At 37.7% G+C, this 23,184-nt stretch overlaps 1 long non-coding RNA gene and 1 pseudogene across 1 annotated transcript; both read left to right on the top strand.

Moving 5' to 3' along the window:
• The first annotated feature begins 121 nt into the window (after positions 1-121).
• LOC103840041 lies at positions 122-23,117 on the top strand (annotated as a pseudogene).
• Positions 20,554-22,440, top strand: LOC117128236. Its single transcript, XR_004451487.1, has 3 exons — positions 20,554-21,945; positions 22,025-22,131; positions 22,276-22,440. It is a non-coding gene; the product is annotated as an uncharacterized LOC117128236 (long non-coding RNA).
• Positions 23,118-23,184: the final 67 nt, after the last annotated feature.

The raw sequence follows: 23,184 nt of genomic DNA, 5'->3' as shown, positions 1-23,184 counted from the left end.
TTTTTATTTTATATAGACTTTTAAAAGGGAAACTAATTATTTGATAATTAGTTTTTCTTTTTTATTTTTATACAGCTATTTTATTTTAATAGAAAAAATTCTGTTAAAATATTTATATATTTTGTCTTATACATACAAACACATGTCACAATATTATCAAATAATCTTTTGCAATTATTTTTTTATTAGGATTTTAAAAAAGAAAAATTACTATTAAATAATATTTATAATTAATTTTTAATAAAAAACAATTATCAGATATTCTTTTATAGTTTTTTAAGATATTTGAAAAGGAAATTAATATTATATAATCTTTTACAATTATACTTTGTCTAGGATTTAGAAAAATAAAAACATTTATCAAACAATTATTTCCATTTAATATTAATTTTTTTAAAAGTTGCCATTTTCAATATTCATTTTTTCAATATCATTAATATTTTAACAATTTTTTTGTTAACATTTCCAGACATTAATTATCATCTAAAGTATATCGAAAAAAAACAAAATCAATGAAATATGGTCGGGATTTTTGAAAAAAAATTACATTAACATAAATCACAAAAAATAATATTTAAGCCTCTAAACTGGTAAAAAAAATTTTTTACGTAAGACATTGTCACAAGTTTCCAAAATTTCAGGGCCAACACTGAATATGGTGATGATTTAAACAAGTGCTGTTATCAAAATTCAATGGTTTTTATTTCATGCCTTAAAACTATGAATGAGTTTTAATGTCTCTAAGATTATTAAAATCTAAGTACTAACTATACTGCTCACTTTTTAATAATACAACCTTTGATCTAATCATTCACAGCTGTCTCAAGCTGTTGGAACTTTCACTTTTGGTCTAATACACGGTTGTGGTCTCCTTTCAAACTAGGATTTGTTTACCTTAAAATTTAGTACCTCTGTTTTTTTTTTTGTTACTACTATGTTACTTTATACCTCTAAACTACTAGAAAAAAAGTAATCCTCACAGAAGAGGCGAGCTTGTCTCTACTTCATGTAGCTTCTCTTGGCTACGATTTACTGGACAGTAGACGACCCCCCTAGAGGCGTCCACGGCGAAGTCAAAGCTTATAGACACTATGATCAGTTATTTAGGATGGAGTTAACCGAATAGACGTGTTTTAGGATCTTGTTTTTGTTTTTCGCTATGTCCATTGGGAGAAAGAATAAGAGGGCTTAGCCTAAAAAAAAAGAATAAGAGGGCTTGAAAGTCATATTTAATGTAAAATTTCGAAGAATAACTTTTACTCTGGTAGCAACCGTTTGAAATTGATGATATGTTCTACATATCTGTGTGTGCTCGGTATAAGCCCTGGGTATAAGTATAACCAGCTATTTTGTCAATATTTTCAGTTAATCTTGTAGTCCTTATTGTAAAGCTTTTTGTTCCCCACGTTGAACCCTTATTTATCAAAATCTCGTAACAATTAATTGATAACGGTTAATTAACATCTTCTGAAATATTATCTTCATAACTAAAAATCCGAAGCTTAAATACTCTGGACGGTCAAGATAACGTAGTAGATTTAGCCATACTTTTGTTTTTGTTTTTACGTTTCTGTTAATTACTACTATTTTAAGTTTTCATTTAAAACCAGGCGTCCCTCCAAAAATGTTAACGTACCTGACTTCTTTTCATATGGTTGGTGTCAAAATAAGCGTATTCAACAATTATTCAAAATAGCTTTGCCGTTTCAATGCCATATCCCACTTTTCAGAAACAAAATAAAAAAATCAAACAGTTGCTCGGAATAGTATTCAAAGTAGCCAAGAGATGACACAAATCTTTGACCATTTGCTGACAAGAAAGACTATAGCAGGTAGAAGTTAGTAACCTACTATAGTCAAATTTTGGGATTGGAAATGTAAGACGGCAAGTCCGTCACTAGTGATTTCATGTTTCGAGCTTGTTGGATCAAGTACTACACACTATAACTTAGCAGGAAGTTGCCTAATCTTTTGAACTTCTCTTCTTTAAAGTGTTATTGGATGGATCAACGACGTCAATTTTAATATATTATTATATAATTATGACGCAAATCAAACATTTGGAAATATTTCAAGCAAAGAAAGTTTTACACCTTTTAGTAACAGTTCATTTTCATGGCTCATTCCACACCTCATTTCATCATGCGAATTCTTTTTTCAACTTTTTTTTTTTTTTTGGTAAGAATGTTAAGTCTTCTTTCTCATCTTGCCAATCTATTCTGGTGTTTTCATTTCGTTACATTATTGTGAAATTTTGTGTGCTCCATTATTGTGAAATTTTGTGTGCTCCATTAATTTTATTCGACGTTGTGTTGTGTCCAATTAAATATGTGTACACCATTAATGGCAAGTAAAACTCCTATGAAACAAATACTATGATTTTAAATAGCAAGATAATTGGCTAACAAAAAAAAGCAAGACGATTCAAAATATTACATGCGAGATAGAGCATTGCGCGCCATTATAAAATTTTGAAGAAATAGTTCATCTAATGTGAATACAGAAACTATAATTCTCTTCTAAAATTTTTTTTACACCTACAGACACTTTATGAGTTTCCATTTACACTTTAAGACACATTGAACTTGTCACACACATTTTGTGTATCTAAAGACTCCAATATCCTTATTGTCTCTCTCTTTACCTTTTTTCTCGTTACCTCTTTTTTTAACTAATCAGTAATATTTTTTTTTTAATAAAATCTCACAAACCACAATCTTCTCGTCGATGAAATCTGTAATCTTCTTATCCATGAAATCCCTAACCCCACAAATGAAACCTCTCTCTCTATCGTCGATGGAGCCAAATCCCTAACCCAATCAATGGAACTCCAGAGGAGAAAGAAGGTCTTGTATCTTAGATCTGTAAATTCTCTGACTTTTGTGGTGATTCCGGTAACTCGAGATGTCATGATGCAATGAGTGAGGAACAAGTCTGTCCATGGAAAGATAATGGAGACGATGAGTTTTGAGGAGAAACGGGATGGATTGTGGATTCAAACTCGGGCCTGGAGGTGGTGAGTGAGGAACGAGTCGGTCCATGGAGAAGAAATGTTATGTTTACTGGATAGATCGAGCGACATTGAGTACGGTCGTTTTATGTGGAGTTGGTAGAGAGCGACAAGAAGCATAGGTGGTGGTCAGGAACGTTGGTTTGAGAGAGATTTCCATTGGTAGGAAATTGAAAGCTTTGATCTTTATGGTTGATTTATATTATCCATACTTCAAAGTAAAAGTCCAAAGTCTTTCTCCAACACCAATTTCTTGTTTCAGTTAAAGTTTCCTCCTTTTATTTTTGTTTTTGTTTTTGTTTTTGTGATGATGATTTTTTTTGCAACAGAGGTTATGGATGTGAATGGCCACCATGAAAAATTATGTCGCTGTTCAGCTACTCTCCTCCCTCCGTCACGCAACCAACTCTTCTTCTCAAGTCGCCTCTTCACCGTGGTCACCTCATCTCAGATTGCCGTCTTAGCTTCCAATGCAGTGAGTTTTCACGCCGTGCTCAGCTCCTCCTTCGTGTTGTGCTTTCAGCTCGTGCTCGCCGTCTCCGTGCACCGTAACAGACTTGCCGTCTTCTCTCCTAGGTGGAAGATTGAAAACTAGCCAACAATGGTGAAGTTCATATTATTTTCACATCAGATCCTCCATATTTTGTAGTTTTTTTTTTTGTTTTTGACCCCAAATTCTTTGGTATGCAAAAATATCCTCTTGATTTCGTCTCAAACTTTTAATTGTACACTTTTATCCACAAAAGATTTTCCATATAATCTTCCTAACTATGTTTTTGATAAATACAATTCAAACACTCATCCACTAGATTAATTTATCTCATCCACTGCAATATTAACACTTGTCCACTCATTTTTTTTTCTCGTAACACAAACATACAACAAAAATTGTGTGGACTGGTGTTTGAATTGTATTTGACAGAAACATGAGTGGACAAAACTATCATGCTGCAACTTCATCCATCTATGTAAAACCCATCCACACATGACCGTTTTATACACCACTATCTCATATAGACACCATCTCAACATCACCCGTACACACATCACTTGTCCACACATCACCCGTCCATATATCCCCGTCCATGCATCACTCGTCCACGCATCATCCATCCACAAAAATGTTCATTAAGGATAAAATTGTCCAGAATCTACCGCTGGTCCACAACAAAGTGTCTCACATGTAGGATGTGCCTCTGAGTGCAAGAGAAAGACAAAAAGTGCCCCTCAATGTAATCAACTCAATTCTAAACGATACCATCATACTATATTTCGAAACTTACGCCTTAATAATTAGAAAGAGAGAACAAACTAGTTTGAAATGATGATATTGAGTTTGGTAAAGAAGGTTCCACCGTAACCAAATAATCAAGAAAAAAAAACAGAAAACGAAGTTTAACATTTTGTATAGTATCAGGGCCGGCTCAAGATGTTAGTGGGCCGTTGGGCAAAAAAAATTTAGGTTTTTTCACATGTATATATAGACAATTTAAAATTTTTGGGTCCTTATCCCTAATTATTTTTAAGAAATTGGGTCCCTTTTACATAATACTTTTGTTAAAAAGTGTTTGGGCCATGGGGTCCACGCCCCCTTGCCCTATGCCCTAAGCCGGCTCTATGTAGTATTTCCACAATTTTGAGAAGTACATGCCATTATACAATGAAATTTCCCAAATTAGCGCAGATAGCATGAGCAAGTCTACAGTCGCATATAAGGGGGAAAATGTGAATAGTTAATCACTACCACACTTTTGTTTCACTACCAACACGATGAATAGTAGATTTTAAAAGTAGAGTTAAAAAAACAACAGCTAATGAGCATTAATTGACCAAACATTAATCGAAATAAAATATAATTCTTTAAGATTTTGAATTACAGAAATCACCTATAAATAGCTCTATACCCTGAGATTAGTGCAACATGTCAATTAGAGGCATTAAGATTGTGGAAGCCTATGATGTTGAGAATGTGACTATGTATATGTTGGTGTTAGGTCTGAAATTATTCAAAAGTTATTGACAAGATCCAAACAAAGTGTTAATGCATCCGTATACAATTCTAACAGCTTTATAACATTACAAGGAAGCTATTTCCCTTGATTGTATGAATTTTTAACCAACTTCAGCAGGTGTCTTTGACTCTTTGCATAGTGAGGTTTACCACAATAAAAGTCCTTGGTTAATTGACCTGAACCGAACTGATAATCAAAACAACTAAAATCGGGTCTCTTATCCTTATCCGTTTGATTGACCAAACCGAACCGATATTGTACTAAATTATTGATAAAGAAAAATAAACCGGATTGAACCGACTCTGTAAACGCAACCACCACTCTGGCTGCAGTCGAAATATACGCCGAGTCACAAATACGAGCGGTGGTTGCTCACGCGCGATGAAGTTAGGGGGTTTGGTCGGAGATGTTATTGTGCGCTCCGAGGGTGAAGCTGTTAGTGTTTCAGCAACAGCGCACGCTCACCTCTTCTTTAGCAAAGCGTTTCAGCTTCAATGCACAACCACTCACAGCGTCTCAAGCTCAGATTTTTTTTTTCTTTTCTTTTTTCGTGTTCGCATATTCTTGGAGAATTTCAGACAAGGCTTTAGATTTCTTGTCTGAAATTCTTCTATTGGGAAACGTAAAACTAAAGACTTCCCTCTAGCATAGCAAATGAAAGATGAAACCTTTATGTTCTTCTTCTCTCAACGGAAAGATGAAAGTGTTGAGTTCTTGATTTGATAAGCTGATTAATGTATGAATGATGTCATCATATGTTTAGGCTGCTTTGGATAAGGATTGCATTGATTTCTTACCTTGGTTAGAGCAAATTGCTGGAGCCAAGCTAACTAACACTCTTTCCATTGGTAAATCCGTTTATGGCAGGTCAGTGATATCTCTCTCTCGTTGAATCTTTTGCGACTAGTTTGCTTATACAAGTTATGATCTTGGTGTAATGGTTTGTTTATAATGCCAAATACACTAACCAGTTTTTAACATAATTTGACTTTTGAGCAGGGCCTTGTTTGCCTCAAAAGTAATCCATGCCGGGGACTGCATTCTGAAAGTTCCTTTTAATGCGGTATATTATGAAAATGAGCTTTTCTTCTTTTTGTGTGAGATCTAAAACAAGTTTCTGAAGATTAATACATTTTTGATATATACTGTATGTTGATCTAATTGAATTTTCAGCAAATAACTCCGGATGAGCTTCTAGCTGATATTAGAGTTTCATTGACCGATAAAGTTGGAAACATAGGAAAGCTTGCTGCTCTTCTTATGATCGAGATAAACGCTGGTCAAGTAAGCTGCCATCAACATTTTTGGGTTGATGTAATCTTTAATATGGGAATCCATTTTATGTGGGCGTTTTGGTTTTTGATTGTTTTCTGATCAGAACTCTCGATGGTTCCCTTATATCAGCCGACTTCCTCAGCTTTCAGATATGCACAGCACGGTGTGGTTTTCACTTGATAGGCTTGACAGAGTTTACATGAGGAAGACGGGAGAGAAGGAAGTCGTTGGAGTCTGACGTGGCGGAAGATAATTCAAATAAAGAAGGAGATACTTGTTTTGAATTAGAGTCTTTCTAATGCTTTGTATTCGAAATTGTATAAAGCCAGCTTGTTGGCTAAGAAAGGAGGTAGCTTGTAGATTTGAGTTGAGTCTCACGACTTGAGGAGTGTATCGTCTGGGTGAGGCCAGCGGTTACTCAGATTCAAATCTATAAGCGAATCCGTGTTCATTTGTAATCGGATTGAAGATATACGTACGTGATTGAGTTTAGATTGCATCTTCATTGAGTTCGTATAGCTAAACTCTATCAATTGGTGCGGTGAGCGCGGCGATTCTCGCGATGACGATACTCGAAGAAGCAGACGATCGGATCGACACCGTCGATCGTACGGTGGCGGAGTTACAAGACAAGGTGGATGTGATTCACGGTGGTTGGAGGCGGTTAACGGATTCGAATGAAGAGATGTCTCAGCGAATCGGTTCAGTCGAGAAGGAGCTTTCATCGATGATTCGAATCTTGAACAGATTAGAATCGCACGTCGTCGGTGACAAAGGAAAGTCAGTGGCATCATCGGGCCCCTCTAACGGTCAGGTACAATTCGATTCTCCGAGAAACGAACGAGATACAGAAGAGCTAGGTTATCAGAGAATACAACATTCGTTTGCTAGTAGAGAAAGTCTGTTGAAGAAGATTGATTTGCCTGTGTTTGATGGTTCAATGCCTTATGGTTGGATCTTGAGAGTTGAGAGATATTTCAGGGCGGCTCGTTATGAAGAACATCAAAAATTGAAATTGGTAGCTTTGAGTCTTACTGGAGTTGTAGGGAATTGGTATACATGGGAGAATGAGGAAGAACCTTTCAGTAGTTGGCTACAGTTCAAGCAAAGGATGTTGGATCGTTTTGCAGAATCGAAAGATGATGAACCGAGGAACAGATTATCCGCGTTGAAGCAAACAGATTCAGTTCAGGCTTACGTCAAGGAGTTCGAAGAGCTGATAAATGTGGTCAAGGGGATAGACGAAGCCAATTTGATCAGTCGGTTCTACACGGGGTTGAAACCAGAGATGAAGGAAGTGATCAAGTTGAAAGAGCCAAAAGGATTAAGGAATCACATTGCTGCAGTAGTAAAGATGGAATCAAGCATGTTTTGTCAGATGTTAGCTGATAAATCTAAAACCGAGAACCGTTACTCGCGTACTAACAGCTCATCACCGAAGTCAAATCAGACGGGAGGTTATCACCAAGTGGATAAAACAAAACTTCTGGAAGCAGGAAAGTCAGGTACCTCTGCGGGAGACAGACCTCGGGTACACCTTACTCCTCAGGAACTAGCTGAGTGCAAGCGTTTGAAACTTTGTCTTAAATGCAAAGCGAAGTGGTTCAAAGGTCATCTATGTGGAAGTCCAGAGCTTCAGGTTTTCACGGTGATAGATGGATTTGAAATAGAGATTTTGGGAGAACAAGAAGAGGGAATGAGTGAGATAAACAACGCGACAGAATCACAGATGATGCAACTCTCTCTGTACTCATTCTTAGGTATGAATTCACCTACAACAATGAAAGTCAGGGGGCGTATAGGCAGTATTCTGATTGATAGTGGAGCTACTCATAACTTCATTTTCCCAAATCTTGTGAAGAAAGCTCATCTTCAAACGACAACGAACCCGCATCTACAAGTTTTGTTGGGGACGGGTATTATGGTTCATGGCTTAGGCATTTGCAACAACGTGCACTTACATATGCAAGGCTTGGATTTTATCTTGGATTGCATATCATTGGAGCTGACTGGAGTCGATCTCGTGTTGGGAGTTCAATGGCTAAGAACGTTGGGCAAATGTGAAATTGATTGGGAATTACAAGAATGGAGTTTCGTGTGGGGCAAGGAGAGAGTCACACTACGAGGAGAAAGTGACCTCCACCTTCCCACCAATGCTTTTTAATCACTCTTGCCAGTAGAGGATGCTTCAAGGCAAGGTGTTGATCATTGGTTATACACTCACTACGCTAGTGCGGCCTCTTGTGAGACAACTCCCGTTGAAATTTCTTGTATAGTAGAAAAAATTTCGAAAGTGTTTTGTATGCCAGACGGTCTTCCTCCGCTTCGTGGCATCGAACATCAAATCTTACTTAAACCAGGCACTTTGCCGGTTAGTGTACGTCCTTATCGCTATCCACAAGCTCACCAGGAAGCGATGACTACACTGGTTCAAAACATGCTAAAGAAAGGGATCATTCGAGCTAGCCGCAGTCCTTATTCGAGTCTTGTGTTATTGGTGAAGAAGAAAGACAAATCATGGCGCTTTTGTGTGGATTACAGGGCTTTAAATCAAGTGACTGTTGCGGATAAGTTTCCGATTCCCATGATTGACCAGCTTTTGAATCAACTTCACGGGGCAGTGGTATTTTCAAAGCTTGATCTAACTTCAGGATACCATCAGATTAGAATGCAACAAGAAGACGTGGAGAAAACTGCGTTCAGAACACATGATGGTCACTATGAATTTTTGGTTATGCCGTTTGGATTGACAAATGCGCCAGCAACGTTTCAAGCTTTGATGAATGAGATATTTCGACCCTATCTGAACAAATTCATCTTGGTGTTTTTTGATGACATATTGGTTTATAGTAACAGCATCAGTGATCATGTTCAGCACTTGCAGACAGCGTAACACATTTTGGCACAGCATTCGTTGTATGCAAACAAGAAAAAATGTGTCTTCGGTCAGAGCAGTGTAGAGTATCTCGGTCATGTGATTTCTGAAAAAGGTGTAGCTACAGACGCGGCCAAAAACAGAGGCAATGCGACTTTGGCCTACTCCAAAGAACATCAAACAATTACGTGGCTTCTTAAGACTCACAGGCTATTATCGCAATTTTATAAAGAACTATGGGGTATTGGCTAGACCGTTAACAGAGCTGCTCAAGAAAGATCAGTTTGCATGGTCAGGAGAGAAACAAGAGATATTTGACAAACTGAAGGAAACTATGGTGGATGCACCAGTATTAGCCCTTCCGGATTTTACTCAGAAGTTTGTAGTTAAAACAGATGCTTCCGGGTTTGGGATAGGAGCTGTATTGATGCAGAATAAGAGACCTATAGCCTACTTCAGTCATGGTCTCACCGCGAGGGAACAGTTGAAACCAATTTACGAGAGGGAACTTATGGCGGTGGTGTTAGCTATACGTAAGTGGAAACATTACTTGTTGGGACGGAGATTTGTTGTTCATACGGATCAGAGAAGTCTGAAGTACTTACTTGAACAACGAGAAGTCAGTATGGAATATCAGAAGTGGTTAGTAAAGCTGTTGGGTTATGAGTTCGACATTATTTTTAAACCAGGGGTTCAGAACGCTGCGGCTGATGGGCTTTCAAGAATCGATCACACGGGTGAGCTAACATCTTTTACACAGTTATTTGCTTTATCTGCCCCTACGGCTTTGCAGATTACAGAGTTATATCAAGAAATAGAGGCTGATACAACGATTCAGGAGACAATTAAACAGATTAAGTCGGGAAGTACAGTTAAAGCTGGTCTTACAGTATGTGAAGATAGACTTTGGTATAAGGGCAGGTTGGTCATCCCTTCTTCTTCACGTTTCATTCCGTTGATCCTTCAAGAGTGTCATGATGGTCTAGCTGGTGATCACTTCGGGGTTCTCAAAACAGTTAAACGTATCCAGCTTTGGTTTCATTGGGAAGGGTTGTTTCGTTATGTGCAGCAATATGTGTCGGCTTGTCAGATATGTCAAACCCACAAATATTCGACTCTGTCACCTCCGGGTCTTCTACAACCACTACCTATTCCGAACTTGATCTGGGAAGATATTTCTATGGACTTTATAGAAGGCTTACCTATGTCTAATGGTAGCAATGTCATCTTCGTTATCGTGGATCGCTTGAGCAAATATGGCCACTTCTTGACGTTGAAACATCCATTTCAAGCTTCTGACGTTGCCAAGCGTTTTATTGGGGAGGTAGTGAGGCTCCATGGCTTTCCGAAGTCAATCGTTTCGGATCGTGACAAGGTGTTTCTTAGTCACTTTTGGAAGGAATTGTTTCGTTTAGCTGACACAAAGCTCAAGTTCAGTACGTCATTTCACCCACAGACGGATGGTCAAACAGAGGTACTGAACCGCTGCTTAGAGACGTACTTACGTTGCTTTGCCTCAAGTCATCCACGCACTTGGTCGAAGTATTTGGGGTGGGCTGAGCTTTGGTACAACACGTCATATCATACTTCATTACAGATGACTCCATTTCGTGTGGTTTATGGACGTGATCCTCCGGCTTTGCTGCGTTATGAACAAGGTTCTACAGAAAATGTTGATTTGGCGACTCAGTTGATTGAGCGTGATGCTATGTTATTGGAGGTGAAGAAACACTTGGTCCACGCTCAACAATTGATGAAGAATAACACTGATAAGCACCGTCGAGATGTTTAGTTTGAAGAAGGGACGATGGTTTTTTTTGAAGCTCCGTCCTTATAGGCAACAGTCAGTCGCACGACGCGTATGTTAGAAGCTCTCTGCAAAGTACTTCGGACCTTACCGCGTGGAGGAGAGGATTGGTAATGCTGCATATCGACTGCAGTTGCCAGCTTCTTCTAAAATCCATCCAGTCTTCCACGTTTCGCAGCTGAAAGCAGTAATTGGGAAGCATCATATTGTGTTACCTTTGCCTCCGGCTGTATCGATGGATGAGGAGATTATGGTGGAACCAGAGCTTATTCTTGAGAGTCGTTACACGCCTTCGGGTCATTTGGAAGTATTGGTTCAGTGGGTTGGTCTTTCTGCCACGGCCGCGACTTGGGTGGGTGTTAAGGAGTTTCGAGCTCAGTTTCCTTCTTATCAGCTTGAGGGAAAGCTGAGTGTTAAAGGAGGGGGTATTGATAGGCTTGACAGAGTTTACGTGAGGAAGACGGGAGAGAAGGAAGTCGTTGGAGTCTGACGTGGCGGAAGATAATTCAAATAAAGAAGGATATACTTGTTTTGAATTAGAGTCTTTCTAATGCTTTGTATTCGAAATTGTATAAAGCCAGCTTGTTGGCTAAGAAAGGAGGTAGCTTGTAGATTTGAGTTGAGTCTCACGACTTGAGGAGTGTATCGTCTGGGTGAGGCCAGCGGTTACTCAGATTCAAATCTATAAACGAATCCGTGTTCATTTGTAATCGGATTGAAGATATACATACGTGATTGAGTTTAGATTGCATCTTCATTGAGTTCGTATAGCTAAACTCTATCATCACTCTAGTCCTTATTTTGGTCAGAAGTTCTGAGTGTTGAAAATTTTCTCTCGGCCAATAGTAGAATACTTATAATAATGGTTTTTCTCTGTGGTCTTTAGATCTTTTGGGATGAAAACGAGTTTAGCATGATTCGTTGTAGCGCAGTTCACAAGGAAACTGTAAAACAAAAAGCTTGGATAGAAAAGGAATTCTCACTTGTATCACAAGTAAGTATGTTTCCTTAGTGGTCATCATAAGTGTTTGTTTCTTGTGGCAAATTCGATTTTCCTGCCTTTTTTCAGTCTTTTGACCATTGTCTTATAGATAGACGGCCTGCTTTTCCACACCTCTAATTATAAAAACAATGTGGCTGCTTTATTTTGTCCCTCGATTAGTATATTATCTTGCTTTTGGTCATAAAAGTATATTGTGTTGGGGTTCCTGATTGTTCCTAAAGGCCTAAAAGCAATTTTTTTGTGTACACTTTATGAAATCATTACAAAGGCACACCCATATGTCATGGTACTAGCAAATATTATAGACATATGTCATGGTTCATCATGTCTCTTAGCAATGAATCCACCGAATACGTAGTATACATATGTGAATTTACATGTGTAAATTTTTTTCTTCTCTTCCTAGTTAATAAGAGTTGTGAAATTATTTTTGGTTATTCTTAGGCATTCAAGGAACATCTTCCCAAAGCCATTGAACGCCCAGCTCAGGAAAATTTCATGTATGCATATACATTAGGTGAGAAAATTACTCTACATTTAATTCTATTTGGCGCTATATCTGTCTCTGATTTTACTCAACCACTATATGTATTACCACTGAGTCACTGACATTCTTTAGTTATTCAGAGTAATCCGGATCCTTTTTTGTTTTTACTTGATATGAATAACTTCTTGCTCTGGACAGTGGGATCACGTGCTTGGGAAACCTCGAGAGGCATATCACTGGTAAGTGTCTTCAGTATGATTCTGCGTTTTTTGTCTTCTCAAGGTGATCTGACCATTTTGAAGATGTAAGATGTCTGCCCTGAAGTAGTCGCTGACGTAGTTGCTGAAGCAGACGTCGTAGTGAGTGGTGAAGACCATGTGGAGTCAAGATGCTGAGCTGGAGTCGTGTAGACTTGGAGAGCAAGGGAGTATCTTGGAGATATGGAAAGATGAATAAACTTGAGTAGCAAGTTTATGACTTAAAGAAAGAGGAATAAGTGCATTCCAAGAAAAGGAAAGTTGCACTTATTGTTATGGAAGATATCCATACATGTTGCCTTGGAGACTAGGATTTCGGGAACATGGAGAATAACTATAAGATAGCTATGGGGTCGTCTGTATAGAGATAGAGACACGGAGGCTGATCTTATAGAGAGAGAGAGAAGCTCTTGGAGGTGTTCTTGGGTCATACTGAAGCAGTGGCTGAAGTACTTGACGGAGAAGAGACATAAGCGGGTAGCTTAGGATCTTTCAGTAGCGTGTGTTAGGGTGTTAACACTGACGTGTAAAAGCTGAATAAGCAAGTCTTGTAGAGATTGTTTGAAGGAGATTCTAATAAAAGCTTTGGTGTGCTTGTGTGATTTGTCTCTTTGATTTACCTTCTGTATTACCTTTTGTTGTGTCATCTTTGCACTAACAAGTGGTATCAGAGCGGGGCACCTAAGTTATCGGTGTAATCCTGAAGGTGAAGATGGACACGATTATTTCTGTGCAAAAGGCGATCGTGTTGAATGCGGACCAGTATGGTCATTGGAAGGCTCGCATGAAGCAGATGATTCGAGGAATCAATGAAGATGCGTGGACAGCTGTGGAGATTGGTTGGGAGGAGCCTACCATAGTCACAGAAGGTGAGAAGAAGCCTAAGCCAAAAGAGGATTGGTCAGAGGCAGAACGCAATGCATCAAAATTTAATGCAAAGGCGTTGTCGGTGATTTTTGGAGCTGTTGAAGCAGAGCAGTTTCAGCTGATTCAGGGGAGTACTTCGGCTAAAGAGGCGTGGGAGATCCTGCTGAATTCGTTTGAAGAGATGAGAGTGTCAAGAGGACACGTCTAGATCATCTTGGGTTGCAGTTTGAGAATCTCAGGTGGTCTGATGATGATTCTGTGGCGAGTTTTAGTGCCAAACTCAGTGGTATGGCGCATGAGGCATTTGTACTTGGGAAGAAGTACAAGGAGAAGAAGCTGGTAAAGAAGCTACTACGCTGTCTTCCAACGAAGTTTGGAGCTCACAAGGCGGTCTTACAGATGACTACAAACACGGATGAGCTCAAGTTTGACAAGCTTGTGGGTATGCTGAAGGCACAAGAGATGGAGACAGACAGTAGTTCAGTCTCTACATCAAGCAGTGCGCCAAGGAGTGTGGCGCTTGTAGCTGACAAAGATACTGATAGGTTTCAAAAGATTGAAGATGATATTGGTATGCTGGTCAGGAATTTTGGTAAGATGAATTCTTCTGGTGGGAGGAATCAGTATGGTCGCCAGGGAGGTGATCGTGACAATGGCAGAAGGAGAGAAAATCTCAAGTGCTATGAGTGTGGAGGCGTTGGTCATATAAGGGCTGACTGTCCTGTAGCACAGCAAAGAGAACTTAAGTGTTCTGAGTGCAGAGGTGTTGGACACACACGGCGTGAATGTCGAAACTCAAAGAAGGGAAAAGGAGTTCCATTGCAGTCGTCTGATGATTCAGAGTCTGAAGAAGATGGAAAGGTGATGAAGAATATGGTTGCATTTGGTGCACGCAGGGAGAAATCCAGTGAATCCTCGGATTCAGAAGTCAGTACAGACTCTGAGGATTATCAAGTGATGCACAACAAGTGGTTGAACCTCAAGAATGAGAATTTGAGGTTGCAACACGATCTGGTGCAAAGCCGTGAGCAGTATGAAGATCTTGCTGAAGAACTTGCTGCTGTAAATGAGAATTATGAGTCTCTGGAGAAGAAGGTTAGCAAACTGAGAGAGGTTGCTACTGATGAACGTGAGAGAGCAATGTTGCTGGAACGTGATTTGGCTGAGAATCGCAAACAGATCAGGATGCTCAACAGTGGATCCAAGGAGTTGGATAAGATACTCTCGATGGGACAACCAGCCAAGGCGAATTGGGGACTGGGATATCGAGGAGCTGAGAGTACTAAGGAAGTACAACATAAGGGGCTATCACATTTTGTGCATGGGAGCACATCAAAAAGTGGAGCCAAAGGAGCTTGTCAGGAAGTGCGTCGGGACGTACGACAGGGAGTAAGGCAGGAAGTTCTACAGCGCATAGCTGTGAGTAACAAGCCAAAAGTAGTACATCAGTGCAACAACATGAAGGTCAGACAGGAGGTTCTGAAGCATGGTTGTGCAGCTGGTACAAGGAAGGAGACTGATCGGTGCATCAGCAACTGTGTCAGGCCAAGCAAGAAGCAGCATCGGATGTGCTGTTGGTTCTGTGGGAAGGTTAGACACAAGAAGGTGGAGTGTTTTGCTCGTGAGAAGAGCAGAAACATGGCCAAGAAGATGAACAAGACGTTCACTAAGCCCAGGAGGGTTGAAAAGGTGTCCTTAGCCAAGAGTGGCTTACTTGATGAGATCAAGGATGAGACATCAGAAGATGGATGCAGCTCTGTTAGGAGTGATCTTCAGGAAGATCAAGAAGCATCAAGCGTGGAGTCAGGACACGAAGTTGTCTGTGACACAAAGGAGAAGGAGATCGAAGTGCGTCAAGAAGTGGTGCGAGATGATCTTCAGGCTTGTGAAATCACTCCAAGACAATAGTAACGAGTGCAGAGGGCACTCGGTGCGGATGGGGAAGGGCTCATGGTCAAGGAGACGACACATGAAGGAAGCCTGGTCCTCAACAGAAGCTGGTCGAAGGGTAGTTCGACAGGTGCGTCAGATCGTGATGCAGTACTTGTTATTCCGCTGCAGCAGGGGCTGTGTCATGATTATACATGAAGAAACAGACGGTGGGTCTGTAAGGCTTGACATCTAAGCATCTGTTTTAGCTTAGTATGCAATCAAGCAGGGGGAGAATGGTGATGTTCTGGTACTTAGTATGCATATCTCATGGGGGAGAAAAGCATGGTGTGGTGCACATCTCGTGGGGGAGAAAAGCACATTTGGTGTGGAAGTTTCCAGGTGGGGAACGTGGTTGCAACGTGGTTGCTGAACCAGAAGATTGTTGTGCTTGATCGGCACACAAAGCTAAAAGGGGGAGATTGAAGATGTAAGATGTTCGCCCTGAAGTAGTCGCTGACGTAGTTGCTGAAGCAGACGTCGTAGTGAGTGGTGAAGACCATGTGGAGTCAAGATGCTGAGCTGGAGTCGTGTAGACTTGGAGAGCAAGGGAGTATCTTGGAGATATGGAAAGAGAAATAAACTTGAGGAGCAAGTTTATGACTTAAAGAAAGAAGAATAAGTGCATTCCAAGAAAATGAAAGTTGCACTTATTATTATGGAAGATATCCATACATGTTGCCTTGGAGACTAGGGTTTCGGGAACATGGAGAATAACTATAAGATAGCTATGGGGTCGTCTGTATAGAGATAGAGACACAGAGGCTGATCTTATAGAGAGAGAGAGAAGCTCTTGGAGGTGTTCTTGGGTCGTACTGAAGCAGTGGCTGAAGTACTTGACGGAGAAGAGACATAAGCGGGTAGCTTAGGATCTTTCAGTAGCGTGTGTTAGGGTGTTAACACTGACGTGTAAAAGCTGAATAAGCAAGTCTTGTAAAGATTGTTTGAAGGAGATTCTAATAAAAGCTTTGGTGTGCTTGTGTGATTTGTCTCTTTGATTTACCTTCTGTATTACCTATTGTTGTGTCATCTTTGCACTAACACATTTAACAGATTCCGTTTGCAGATTTCATGAACCATGATGGACTTTCTGCATCAATCGTTTTGACAGATGAAGACAACCAACTATCTGAGGTTTACTTCCCATTTAATATTCTGACTTCTCTTCTTCCTGTGTCTGCCTACATCTACTTGCTATTCTCTGTCACCTCCATATCTCATTTGATTCCCTGTTTACTTTCTCTCGTCTCCATAGGATTTGTAACTAGTGCATGATTTTTAAGTTTTAAAACTTTGCAGGTCACTGCAGATCGTGACTACAGTCCTGGTGATGAGATATGCTCTACTAATAATAGCAATCCCAATTAATTCCAAAAGTTGTGAATCTTACTTATGTTAAAAGGTTGTGTCTTTTCTAGAAGATCTAAAAGGTTGCGTCTTTTCTAAAATTTCAATGTTGAAAGGTTGTGTATTTTCTAAAAATTATGTTGTGTCATTTTTTGTTGTTTTAAAAGTAAATTTTGATAAGTTGTGAGTCTTGTGACTATTAGTATCATTTAAAAAGTAAAAAATTTGTGACTATTTTTATAAGTATTTTTCAAAATAACTACCTTTAAATTGGAAAAATGTGACTATTCAAATTGAAGAGATGCGACTATTCGAATTGAAGAGTTGCGACTATTCAAACTGAAGAGTTGCGACTATTCAAATTGAAGAGTTGTAACTATTCAAATAAGTTTTTAAAATCTATAAATAGTCTCTGCCATGCATTTCTCAAAATATTTTTTTAATTCCAAAGATTGTGAATCTTACTTATGTTAAAAGGTTGTATCTTTTCTAGAAGATCTAAAAGGTTGCGTCTTTTCTAAAAGTTCAATGTTGGAAGGTTGTGTTTTTTCTTAAAATTATCTAAAAATTATGTTGTGTCATTTTTTGCTGTTTTAAAAGAAAATTTTAATAAGTTGTGACTATTCATATAAGTATCATTTACAAAGTAAAAAGTTGTGACTATTTTTATAAGTATTTTTTCAAAATAACTATCTTTAAATTGGAAAAATGTGACTATTCAAATTGAAGAGTTGTGACTATTCAAATAGGTTTTTAAAATCTATAAATAGTCTCTGCCATGCATTTCTCAAAATATATTTTTTAATAAAATGGTATACTCAAAAATCCAGAGGTACGCACATGTCTTTTTTTAACTAAAGTACGTACATGTTTTGTTAGTCAGTTTGTAGGAAATTCAATAACAAACTTAAAAAGGGCACTAAGAGTTAGCATTTGTTTGGTTAAAGTTGAAAAGAATACCAACTCAAGTGCATAAAAACAATAATATAGACTTTCTGCATTATGAGAGTTTGTATATTGATTCATGTAAATAGATTCTTCAGCGGTAGTGATAATACGGATGAATTTTTTTTTATTGTGGTAAAACCAGTAAAACAGTAATTAGAAAAATTCATTAAAGATGTTGTAGAGTCACGAAGAATACAAATGTATGAATAGTTGCACCTTTTGGTTAATATGTTCTATAATATTATTTGTGTATGCATGAAAAGTTGCATACTAAATTCTAGAATTATAGAAACATACTTTTCTTATAGAAACATTTATTAGATAAAATTTTTGTGAAAGGGTCACAATTTAGGATGCCAAGAGGTGTCAAGTACAAAAAAAGGTTTTAAGTGGATGTTAAATAAATTTGTTAACTGATTATGAAAAAGTTCAATAGTTAATTTTCTGAAAATATATTACTTTTTATCATGAAAGGGTAAGTGAAAAGGTTCAGTAATTAATTTCTGAAAAATACAAATTCTTAATAAATGAACATGTTTTTTTTGTATTAAGTGAATGAGTTTCTAAAAAAATTTTATTATAAAAAAATTAAATGGTTAAACTTATGAAAATATAAAATTTTCTATTATGAAAAGATTCAATGAAAAAGTTCCATGGTTAAGTTTTTGAAAAGATATAACTTTTCGAAGATTATCTTCTTATACGAAATTCTTAAGAGGTTATTAAAAATGTCTAAGGATATGGCTATTCATTCTAAAGGTTGCATACATTTTTTATGAATTTTATTTGCTTTCATTTTCATATATATTTTGGACACATTTTAAATAATCTTAAATTATTTTTAAAATACTCAGATAATTCGGTTTGTTGGGTAATTTACATTTTCTAAATTATATATTAAGAAGTTAAATGTATGATTTTCCAGTTATATTCTATGGCTTATTTTTTATTTTTGAAACATAAAATATTTTATAGTCTATAATATCATGTTCTGGTGGGTTTTTTTTTTAATATTTGGTTTGGTTCATTTATTGTGTTTCAGATAAAATGTCTGAGCCTATTTAGACAATATTGTAAAACAAAATTTTATTTTTATATATGCACATTTTCATTTATGCATAAATTTGATATACATGTTGTTTATTTGTTGAATCTCAAATGACACTTAAATGAGAAATTATTGTTAGAAATTAAAATGAATCTTTACAACTGTTTAAATGAACTATAACAATTGTTTAGATGAACAATTACTACTGATTAAATAAAATATTGTAACTATCAGTGATTACATTTTTTGGTGGTTGACCATTGCATTTTTTAATGAACCATTGTAATTGTTGGTAATTGTACACTTAAGTGATTATAGCATTTGGTGATTGTAACTTCTGGTAATGAGTCATTGCAATTTTTGGTGTTAAGCGTTAACCATTGCAATTATTAACCAATCATTGCAATGTTTGATTGTCAAAATTGCAACCATTAGTCTTTTATATAAGACACATATATTGAGAAAAAAAAAGAGTGTATGTGTGATTTTATGAGACAAATATTTTACTGCACATAGATCCCTTAAAGTTACAATGCAATCATAATACATGTATTTTTACACACCTTCAAAAATTAATTAATGTTTCTACATGTCGTTATAAATTATTTTATTAATTTAGTAAATGATTAGATTTAAATTTGTTTGTTTGTTTTAATTAGTTTCAAAATATCAAGTCTTGTTCAGAATCTTTGAATAAGTTACCTATAATAAGTCTATTTTTATTGGTATTTACATATTTATATTTTAGCTATTATTTAAATTATAAAACAAATACGCATTCTTAGTAAAAGTAAAAGAAGAATATAGACACATGCAATTTAAGTTGTGAGAAGTGCACTTTCTTACAACAAAAATAAACATCTTTTATATAAAATAAAAATTATAAATGTAATATTTTTATTTTTATAAAATGAGTTCCCACGCAATATCGTGGGGGTTCCTTGCCTAGTTATAATACAATGAGATTTGCTTTTCGAAAGATGTTATTTTGGTGACTGGTTAAACTCACAGTCTCTGAAGCTTACCAGAGATCTCTGTGTAGGTTCTCATTAGGTATGGAGAATTCTCAAATGCTACACTCATGTTGGATTTTGGATTTACACTTCCTTACAACACTCATGACGAGGTTTGCTTTCTCTATCATTGATCGTCGCCATAGCAATATTGATCTGTAGATGTTAAGAGTTAAAGATGCCTACTCACCAACTTTTAACTTGATGGTCATTTGATTGATTGACTAGGTTCAAATCCAAATGGATATACCAAATGATGACCCTCTCCGGAACATGAAGCTGGGACTTCTCCAGACCCACTACACAAGAAGTGTTAAAGATATCAATATCTTTCACTCTTCTTATGACACTTTCACAATCAAGTAGGTGTTAATGCTTGTTGCATATGTGATTAAAGTCTAGTTTTGATTCTCTCTCTATCTCAGGGAAGTGAAATCAGCTACAGGGAAAGGAATTCCTCAGTCTCTCCTAGCATTTTGCACGTCTTCTCTCTTGTACCGCTCCTCAAGGTGCTCAGATCAAAACTAGTTACTCTCTTTTGAGGCTGATCTTGAAAGTATTAACAGTAATAATGATTCTCAGAGCTAAATGATTTGTCAAAAGAAGCTGAGCAAAATGATGGCCGGCTAGCTCGGCTTCCCTTTAAAGACAGGAGCAGAGAGTTGGAGGTAGAGATGTCAATTGGACACACTGTCCATTGGTTACCGATGTCCAAGCCCATTTGGACTAACCAAATTAGACCAATAAATAAAGCTTTCCAGTTGGTCGAAACCCAATAAACTCCAAATCCAATGGGCTTAAACCAAATGGACATGGGCGGCCCAATGTATAAAAAATTCTAGGGTTTCCAATGGAAATCACTCTCTTTTTTCGGCTCTCGTCTCTGCGACTCGTGAGTCACAGCGACTCTCATCTCTGATTCCCGTTCTGTCTCGATGAAGTCGACTCACGGCGACTCTCCGTTCTCTCTCCCCTCGGCGTCTTAATCCTCTCTCTCTCTCTCTCGCAAGTCGCGACTCTGATTGTGTACAGCTTCTCAGTGACTCTCTCTCTCTCTCGGCGTCTCGATCCGCCTCTCTCTCTCTCGGCGTCTCGATCATCTCTCTCTCTTTCTCGCGAGTCGTGACTCTCGATCCGATCTGCCTCTCTCGTATGTCTCTTCTCTCTGTCGCTCTGTGTAAACTGATTGTGCATGTTGATGAATTTTCTCTTCTCTGATTGTGTACAGCTTCTCAGTGACTCTCTCTCTCTCTCTCGGCGTCTCGATCCGCCTCTCTCTCTCTCGGCGTCTCGATCATCTCTCTCTCTCTCGGCGTCTCGATCATCTCTCTCTCTCTCTCGGCGTCTCGATCATCTCTCTCTCTCGGCGTCTCGGTATGATGGGTTTCTCTGATTTGTTTCTCTGATGCGTTTGATTCAGTTTAGTTTTGATGGGTTTCTCTATATAGCTTGCGTTTGTATATAGCTTGATGGGTTTCTCTGATTTGTTTGATGGGTTTCTCTATATAGCTTGCGTTTGTATATAGCTTGATGGGTTTCATCTGTTTATTTGGTTTCTGATTGTTACATCTCTGATTGTGAAGTTGTATGGAGTATACAAGAAGAATAGTAGTGCTCATAGTTCACAAGAAGTAGAAGAAGATGCTCTACCAGCTGTTTATGGTGTAAGTCATTTAAAACCAATGCTTTAGATGTGTATTTAAGTTATCTGCCAGAAACTGATGCTTTAATAATCTCTTTCTTTGTAGGGCTTCTATGCGTTCTTCTCTCAACAAGCAGGAACAAGGAAATCTGCTTTGAATTTGTATCTGAGTGAACTTGTGCTTGATATGATGTCAAATTTAAAGTTAGATGTCCTTGAGTATTGGAGGGACAACGCAAACCGTTTTAAGGAGCTCTCTAGAATGGCAAGCGATGTCCTATCCATCCCAATAACAACGGTATCATCAGAGTCATCATTCAGTGCCGGAAGTAAGGTTCTCAGCAAATACAGGAACAGACTTCTCTCTTCAAATGTTCAAGCTTTAATCTGCACTAGAAACTGGCTCAGAGGTTTTGAAGTGATTGGTGAGTGTTGCATTTATAATCTGATGGGTTTGTGTATCTGATATGTGAAATTATTGATTGAACTTCTTGTTTTTGATAGCTGGATGCGATTTAGATGAGGAAGGTAAAGAAGATAAGCAAGATACCAATGTGGAAGCAGAAGGAAGTGGAAGGAAGAAGAGGACCCGACTCAACTAAACCCTAAAGGTATAATCATTAATCTCACTTGAACTGATGTTTGTGTGATATGTACTGTCATGTTACTTTGTTTGAACTGATGTTACTGTCATGTTTAAACCAATGTATTTTACTATCTGCTTGTGTGATAACTTATGTGTTTTAATTTGATAGGAGAAGCTGAGAAGATAAAGAAGAGAAGGGCAATCAAAACTTATGCTTTGGATTTTTTATTTTTATGTATGAACCATTATGTATGAACTAATATATGAATTTTCTATGCTTTGGATATGTAAAACTTATGAAACTTAATGTGTAAAACTTGAAATTTATGTTTTTTATGGATGTTTCACAAAAAAAAAAATGTTTTTTATGGATTTAGCATATTAAAGCAGAAATTGTGTTTGGGCTTTGTGGAATGCCCATTTGGACTTGGGCCAATTTGGTCTGGACAATTTGGTCTGGTACAATTTGGGCTTAAAAAAATAATGTCCATTTGGACTGTTGTGTCCATTTGGACAACCCATTTGGACTTGGACAGCCCAATTGACATCTCTAATTGGAGGCACATAAGATCATCTTGGCTCATATCAACAGTTTAATTGTGGATCATAGTGTTTGCATCAAGGTACTACAGAATTTCGACTCGATTAATTGCCACATAATGAACTGAAATATAGGTTTTGATAAAGGTTTATTTATTGGGTGCTTTTGCAGGAACTAGGAGCATCTAATTTCCGTTTTGAATCACAAAGGCTTACTGTTAGAAGGAAGATGGCAAGAGAGCTCATCTTTGGGGAGCTTCGTGTTCTGAGATCTGCAGCTGAATGGCTTATTCATTATTGCACAAACTTGTTTTCAGCACCTTAAACGAGCCCTATTACTTGTATAAGTAGTCGAGTTTACTTTCTTCCTTGGTCAGAATGTGAAAAAGGAAAGGATGAACATGTGTGTTGGATCTGGATGGTAACCACGTGTATGGTAAGATCATGAGAATGCAAACACAATCTATGATTTTGTTGCTTGACGTTGAGTTAAAAGAGCTATTAGTGACAACAATATCGATATACCAGTCATATCTTT

Source organism: Brassica rapa, chromosome A09 (genome assembly GCF_000309985.2).
Source record: "Brassica rapa cultivar Chiifu-401-42 chromosome A09, CAAS_Brap_v3.01, whole genome shotgun sequence".
NCBI classification, from domain to species: domain Eukaryota; kingdom Viridiplantae; phylum Streptophyta; class Magnoliopsida; order Brassicales; family Brassicaceae; genus Brassica; species Brassica rapa.
The sequence above is the reverse complement of the archived record's forward strand: the minus strand, read 5'-3'. Positions and strand labels throughout refer to the sequence as shown.